Source organism: Gracilinanus agilis, chromosome 4, assembly GCF_016433145.1.
Source record: "Gracilinanus agilis isolate LMUSP501 chromosome 4, AgileGrace, whole genome shotgun sequence".
Classification (NCBI taxonomy): domain Eukaryota; kingdom Metazoa; phylum Chordata; class Mammalia; order Didelphimorphia; family Didelphidae; genus Gracilinanus; species Gracilinanus agilis.
Window position 1 is genome coordinate 32138343 of NC_058133.1, and position 8152 is coordinate 32146494.

The window sequence follows — 8152 nt, forward strand, 5'->3', positions numbered from 1 at the left end:
AATCCCATTCATTTACTGTTTATCTCTATACAGATGGCTCCCAGAAAAAAATATATATCCAGCCCTAGCCTCTTTCCTGATTTCCAGTTCTTCAATTTCTCCAATTCTCCAATTCTTCAACTGCCTATTGTATAGCTCCAGCTGGATGTCCCATTGGCACCTAAAACTCAACATTTCCAAATTAGAACTCCTTATCTTCTCTCCCAAACTCATCCCTCTTCTAAGCCTCCCTGTTTCTGTAGGCATCACCACTGTTCTTCCAATCACCTAGGAATCTTCCTCAACTCTTCCTCTTCCTCAGCCCTCAGATCTAATGAGTTGCTAAATCTTGTCATTTTTACATCCACCCCCTTCTATCTGCTCACAGTACCAGAAGCACCCCAGTCCATGCCCTCATCACCTCTCATCTGTTCTATTTCCATAGTGTAACTGATTTCTCCTCAGTCCATTCTTTCCTCCACATAGCTGCTAAGGCAATTTTCCTAAAGGGCAAATCTGACTATGTCACTTCTCTACTGGAAAACCTCCAGGGGTTCCCAATTACCTGTAGGATCATGTCTACCTCTTTTGTTTGGGTCTTTAAAAGACCTTCACAACTACCTTTCTATTGAGGCAGTTAGGTGGTGCCAGAGTACACAATGGACCTAGAATGAGAGACTTGAGTTCAAATTTTCCCTCAGGCATTTACCAAATGTATGACCCTGAGCAAGTCACTTGTGCACTAAATAAATATTTTTCTTCCAACTTTGTTCTATATGACTCACCTTTCCCAAACTCTATGGTCTAGCCAAACTGCCAAGATTTTCATCTCCCATCTCTGTGCCCTCCCCTCACCCAAGTAATTTATTTTCTCTTTACCTCTGGTTCCTAGAGCCATTCATTTATTTCCAAATTCAGTTCAAGTATCATATGACACTTTTTCTCATTATCAATCTCCACTTGGTAGTACTTTCTTCCCCAAATTATACCATAGGTTGTTGGGTTGTTTTTTGTTTTTTTTTTAAGCCTTCCCTTCTATCTTAGAATCAATTCCAAAGCAGAAGAGTGATAGAGGCTAGACAATTGGGGTTAAGTGACTTGCCCAGAGTCACACAGCTAGGTAGTAACTGAGGCCAGATTTGAACCCAGGACCTCCCATCCTTAGGCCTGGCACCAGCTAGTTGACCCTATCATAGGTTTAAAAAATTTGTATATCTTATTTGCATTTTAAATTATTATATTTAATTTTGGCCATATTTTATATATACTGACATATGTATATGTTTTTTCTCCTAGTAGGATATAAGCTCCTACAGGGCGGGATGTATTTGGTTTTTGTCTTTGTGGTGCCTGCCATATAATAGGCCCTTAATAGATGTTTGGGGCAGCTAGATGGCTCCAGAGCAAATAGAATGCTAGGCTTGGAATCAGGAAGACCTGAGTTCAAGTCTGATCTCATATAATTCCTAGCTGTGTGATCCTGGGCAAGTCATTTCACACTGATTCACTTTTCTCATCTGTAAAATGATCTAGAGAAGGAAATGGCAAATCACTCCAGTATCTCTGCCAAGAAAACCCCAAAGGGGATCAGGAAGAGTCAGAAGACATGAATGAAATGACTGAACAACAACAATAAATGCTTGTCAATTGATTTTTGGATGGGTTGTCCAAGGACAAAGGGCAGCCCTTGCTCTGGACACTGGACTCCTTCCATTTATCTAACCTAGCATTTCCCCGCCTCCCTTCACTTTCCAGCCATCCTAATGTCTCCAAGTAAACCTTAGTCCTAGCACTTCTGGTGGGTTGGGAGTGTGGTAGGACGAATCTCTTTGGAGTGATGGGGCTGAGTGGGGAGGGCTCCAGAGTCTTCTTTGCTCCCTCTCTCCACATATCTCCTGGACAGCTTTAGCTGACAGCTTCCCCAGCGCTGCCAAATCCCCCTCCCCCTGTAAAAAAAAGGCTCCTTGTCATTTCCGTAGATCAGAAGTAAGACTTGGTGATTAGAGCCTGGGAGATGAGGCTTAGTGGCTGCAGCTTAGGGAGGTGTTAGGAGGAGGCAGCAGGAGAAAGCATTAGGGGGGGGATCAATGGCTTTCCTAGAATCGTTGGGAGGGGGTGGGGAGCTCCCCAAGCTTCTCTCCCCTCCCCTCCTCACTCACTAGAAGGGGGAGGGAGAGAGGGAGAAAACATGGAGCCACAATGCCAGGATGTCAGCACTAGGCTACAGGAAGGGTTGAAAGACCCACCACTAAGTCCGATCAACTCTTTCATTTGGCAGTGTGGACACGGAGGCCCAGAGAGATGAAGGGGCTTTCCAGAGACCATGAAGTAAATCTAATGGCAGGATCAGGTCTGAAACCCAGGTCCCCTGACTCCAAGACCAGCAGTCTTTCTAGTACTCCAGAGAGAGGGATTATTGAGGAGGGACAAAGCAGCAAGGATTTGAAGAGTTGGGAAAGATAGAGCTAGTGGAGGAGAATTGAGGCTGAAGGGATCTCTTGGAGGTATGTCTCCAGCCCCCAAATCCCCTGCATGCTTGAGGGTGTGGCCAAGACCTTTCCTCCAATTTGTGTGCTTAAAAAAAAACCTCCCTCCTCTCCCCTCCCCCCCCCAAAACTGAGGGGAAAATGGTTGGAATAATTACAATATTGTTAGGCTTTAGACATGAGAACACTGAGGCAGCTAAGTGGCACACGGAGTAGGGAAGATCTGAGTTCAAATACCACCTCAGACATGCTAGTTGGGTAATCCTGGGCAAATCACCAAGTCTCTTTCACTCTCAGTTTCCTCATCTGTAAAATGGGAATAATAATAGCACCTACTTCACAGCATTATTATGAGGACCAAAAGCACAATATGAATGCTAGTCATTATTGTTGTCATGATTGTGTTAAGAGAGGGCAAAAGGGCAGGAGATGAGTGCCTAGGTAAGAGATTCTCTGGCAGGAAGGACAAGATTTGGGCTATAGAATGAAAGCCCTACCTGGGACCCTGAGAGAGCAATGATAGGGAATTTCAACTGAAAATGGGCTCCAGAGGCAGACAGAAAATGGTCTGACTGTTTCTAGGGAAGGACCTATGATGGGGTGGTGTGGGGAGAGGAGTGACCCTGTGGCTCAGACAGAAAGGTTTTGAGGTCCTTGCAACCCTAAGTCAGAACCACACACAGGCTAGGGATGGATGGGAAGGGGAATTGAGGACAGTGGAAAAGCTCATTGGTAGAACTTAAACCATCAGGATTAAGGATGTGGCTGTCAACACCCAAGATCAGAGAAGAGGTACTGAATGGGACTGATCCGTTTCCCCTTAGCCTCAAATCCTGTCCTGGCTGCCATGCCTGAAATGGGAAATGATCTTGTCCAGGGCCTCCCCATTCCTCTTGTCCCTACCCTCCAGTCTCCCTAGGCTCAGGGCCCTGCCCTAAAAAACCACAATCCCCAATTCAATTAGCATCACTGCTCCCCTCCTCCAGATCATTTGCTCCCTGGGAGACACTGAATGGAATGCAGTGGAAAGACCAATTTTGGGGTCAGACTTCTGGGTTTGAATTCTTGATCTGTCATTCCCAATGTGACCATGGGTGAAGAAGTCCCTTCCCAGTAGGCCTCCGCTTCCTCCTCTGTAAAGGGCAGACTGTCCAATTCAATGAGCCCCAAAGTCCCTTTTTAGCTCCAAATCTTGCAATTCAGAAATCTGCTTGCTCCAGGATATCTTCTTATCGGGTGAAAGCTTATTGGATGGGAATCAATCAACCCGTGATCAATAGTGGTTTATTAAATGCCTCTTGCGTTCTAAGCAGTAAGCAAGGTTCTGGGAATTCAAAGGCAAAATCAAAGCGGTCCCTGCCCACAGGGAGCTCTTGTTCTCCTCTGGAGCTCGCAACACAACCTGTTCATAGATAAGCAAATACAGAATGTATCAAAAATAAATCCTCAGTGATTTTGCAGAGGGGTGGGGGAGAAGGAACTGAGACAGGAGGTGGCATTAACAACTAAGGAAGTCAGGAAAGCCCTCTTGTAGGAATTGGCACTTCTGCTGAACTCTGAAGGAAGAACCAGGGTTTCAAGAAGCCAAGGAGAGAAGGAAGAGCATTCCAGCCTGGGTCTAGGGTTTGAAGAGAGGAATGTAGCATATGGGTAAGTAGACAAGCAGGAGTACATGAAGGCAAGTAGTGTATAATCAGCCTGGAATGGTAGGTAGGAGTCCTATTAGGAAGGGCCTTAAGAGTCAGCCCAAAGGACTTGTATTTTATCCTAGAGGCAACAGGGAATCACTGGAGCTTTTGGAGCAAGATGGCGGCATGGCCAGACCTAGGCTTTAGGAATATTGATTTGGCAGCTCTGTGGAGGATAGGTTAGAGAGATTAGACAGAGACCAGTTAAGACACTATTGAAATAGTTGAAATGAGAAATGACGAGTTTCTGGGGAAGGCTGGCTATGGTATCATTTGAGGGAATATGGAGAGGAGATGAAATAGCCATCTTTGGGAGCTGACCAGAGAAAAAGTGAAAAGTCTAGGATGACTGCCCCCACTCCTTCCAAGCACCCACTACTAGAATCTTCCTTGGTCAACTGTCTCATCCCATATGGTCTCAAGGTCCTGGCTGTCTTGATGCCCATGCTTCTATCTCCAGTTGTGACAGAAAAGCTCCTAAACCAGTTGGCAGCATGTGACTGAACTCCAGAAGATGTGGTAGAAAGCCTTATGCCCCTTGGAAAAAGGTGTGGGCAGGGGTCTTTGAAGGAAAAGCCAAGAATTGGCTGCAAACAACCAAGCAAGGGTTGGGATGGTCCCACACCCTCATTTGAAGGTTTAGGCCCTCTTGTGGAAGGAGTTGTGAAGGGAGATACTTGATATCTTATTACCAACATATATTATATTATATATTATATGAGACATTATGTGTATATAAAATAAAGGTAGGAATATGGATCAGAAGGTTGGAAATGAATGATCTTGCTTTCTTCCCATGATTTTTGTTCTGGTCCCAGCTTCATCTGGTCCCAGTCAACGATAGTTCAGATTTCTATAACACTTTAAGGCATAAAGCATTCTTCAAATGTTGTATTATTTGCCCTTCACAGCAATGCTGTGAGATAAATGCTCTTATTAGATCCATTTTACAGATGAGGAAACTAAGGCTAAGGGTTAAGGTTAAGGGGCTTGGTCATACAATAAGTTAGGGATAAGGGTTTAAACTCTGACTCTCAGAAAGGATTTTGAAAATGAAGATCATGTTAGTCCCCCAACTTTCTCACAGCTCCTGAGGAGAATATCTTGGTCTGATCGCCCTAACTGGGTTTGGAGAGCACAGGCTTATAATGAAGGACATAATCAAAATTTCAAAAAATTTCCTAATCCCAAGTCAGATTGTTGCCTGGTACCAAGTATCTTGACAAAATATAATTAAAAGAAAAGAATGGATCATATAGCTTTAGCTGTAATGGAAAGCTCAGATACCACATAATAAGAGCAAATAAAATGACCAGGTTTATAAAATAAAGAAAATCATGATTAAATACCAAGGCTGCTCAGTGGCACAGTAGATAAAGTGGCCTGCCTGGAGTCAGAAAGACCTGAGTTCAAATGTGACTTCAGAGGTTTCCCAGCTGAGAGACCCTGGCCAAGTCACTTAATCTGTATTTGCCTCAGTTTCCTTATTTGTAAAATATAATAATTATATAAATAAATATAAACCTTCCTCCTAGAGTTGTTAGCTATTATTATTATATCACCAGAGGAAATCAGCAACTCTGCAGGGTCAAAGACGTGAATTTCCCATGTCCCATATGTGTATGCCTTTTATGCTAAAAATGGGTTTTTGGTATATTCCCCTTCACCTTTATCCCCAAGCTACATTTTCTCCATATGTGTTTCCTTCTGAAAGATGCTGCAAATGAATGAATGATACGTGCTTATTTTCTTTATTCTTCTAAACCCTTACCTTCTGTCTTAGAATCAAAACTATGTATTGATTCCAAAGCAGAAGAACAGTAAGGGCTAAGCAATGGGGGTTAAGTGACTTGCCCAGAGTCATACATCTAGGAAGTGTCTGAGGCCAGATTTTAACTCAGGACCTCCCATCTCTAGGCCTGGCTCTCAAATCTATTGAGCCACCTACTTGCCTCACGTTTTTTTTTACTTCATTTGCCATGTTGTTTGATTAAATGAGGATTAGTAGGATTTGGAGAGTCAGAGAGAGTAGAGATGATATCATTTAGGGCTCAGTCTATGATCCCAGTTAGGGGTCAGTCTGTGAATAGCTTCTCCCTTGATCTATACAGTAATAACCTCCTAATTGCGCTTCCTCATTCCAATCACTTTCTTTTCCAAAGGGTCCCCACTAGCCTGCCAAAATCATCTTCCTAAAGCCTAGAGATATTACTTCCATGCTCAGAACCTCCACATTGCCCATTGGATAAATCACAATAGCATTCTGTTGAAGGTGGTTTTCTTTAAAGCCTGGATCTCCCTATTTCACTCAGGTTAGAAGTCCAGGAGCCACTCACAGGCCTGATCTCATATATTGGCACCCTTTCTGACTTGCTCCTACTCATGCAACGTGATGATGCCTTCTGTTATGTAGAGATGGATGAATGGAATCCCTGCAAAGATACAGGGACAGCCTCACCCAGACTACTCAGGTGAACCCCCCAAGTCTGGAGCAGTAAGCAGTCTGTCTGCTCACTTCAACCCCCACAAAGCAACTGCCAACTCTTCTCAACTGCCCCCTCACCCAAAGTTCTCCAGGGGGGTCCCCTGGAATTCTGGGTGAGGCTGTCCCTGTATCTTTGCAAGGATTCCATGCATCCATCTCTACATAACACTTCTCAAAGTTCCCCATATTTATTGGTGCCAGACTTGGTAGGGACATCAGACTGATATACCCCACTGAAGCTCAGAACTCTTGAGTTCACGATATCCACCAGCCTCAGCCTCCCCCAGCTGCTAGGATTATAGGGATGCATCTCCACACCAGGATGAAATCCTGTCACTTAGTACAATTCAAAGTCTGGCCCCACCCTGCTTTTCAAACCTTGCTTCACATTATTCACCTTTATGGACAACGTAGTCCTATCAAATTCCTTATAGATTGTCTCTGGATCTTATCCTCCCTTCTCCCACTTCTGTGTATTCACAGAAGCAGCCTCTCATGGCTGACATCCTCTTTTTCTCCATTGAAGCTTCTCAATTAGGACCACTTACCCCAGCAATTGGAACCAGGCATCCCTGAGTCAGAGGAATGTTAAAATGAGGAGATTTGATCAGCTTTCTGCTACTCATTTCAATTCCTTCATTTGGCGGCAAATGACTTTCCAAATGAGTGATTATGGACTAATACCATATTTGCACTTCGGAGAGGAAAAGGAAAGCCAGGCACGGGATTTGTGTCTTTGAATGAGGCTGATTAAAGGATATTCTTTCCAGCAACTGAGGATGGAAAACCAGGGTCCAATCAGGTGTTGGTGGGAAAGCTGCTGAGTTGCTTTCTCAGTTTTCCCATTTTGTCCAGGAAAACTTCCAGCTCTGACATGTGCTAGAGCTGCTCCTTTCTTTTCTGAGGCTCTTGAATAATTATTGGTGGGGGGAACAAATCTACTATTTCTGCTTCAAGAAGGATATTTTAGGGTCTTTGAATAAAGCAATTGGTTGATTGGGATGAGAGGATGAGTGGAAGGTTTCCACTCCACTTCCAACTCAAGGTTGGCTAACGGGGATAGGAGGGGATATCAGGAGCTATAGGTATTTTATCAATAGGATTATCATTGGTCAGAGAGGGGGAATGCTTACCTGGGTTGAGAGTGAAAGCAAAAAGCAAAGGATAATGAATACTTATGCAATACGGGTCAGTTACCTGGCAAGTGCCAGGAGAATGACTCTGGGCCCTTCTTGGGAGTCAGAAGACCATACAATGGTACTCATGGTTTAGGGGAGATTATTTTACCATCTTTGGGATTCTACATGGACAATGCTAGATCATTTTTTAAAAAAAAACCCTTACCTTCTGTCTTAGAATCAATACTAAGTATTGTTTCCAAGGCAGAAGAGTGGTAAGGGTGGGCAATGGGGGTGAAGTGACTTGCCCAGGGTCACACAGCTAGGAAGTGTCTGAGGCCAATTTGAACCTAGCACCTCTCGTCTCTAGGCGTGGCTCTCAATCCACTGAGCCAC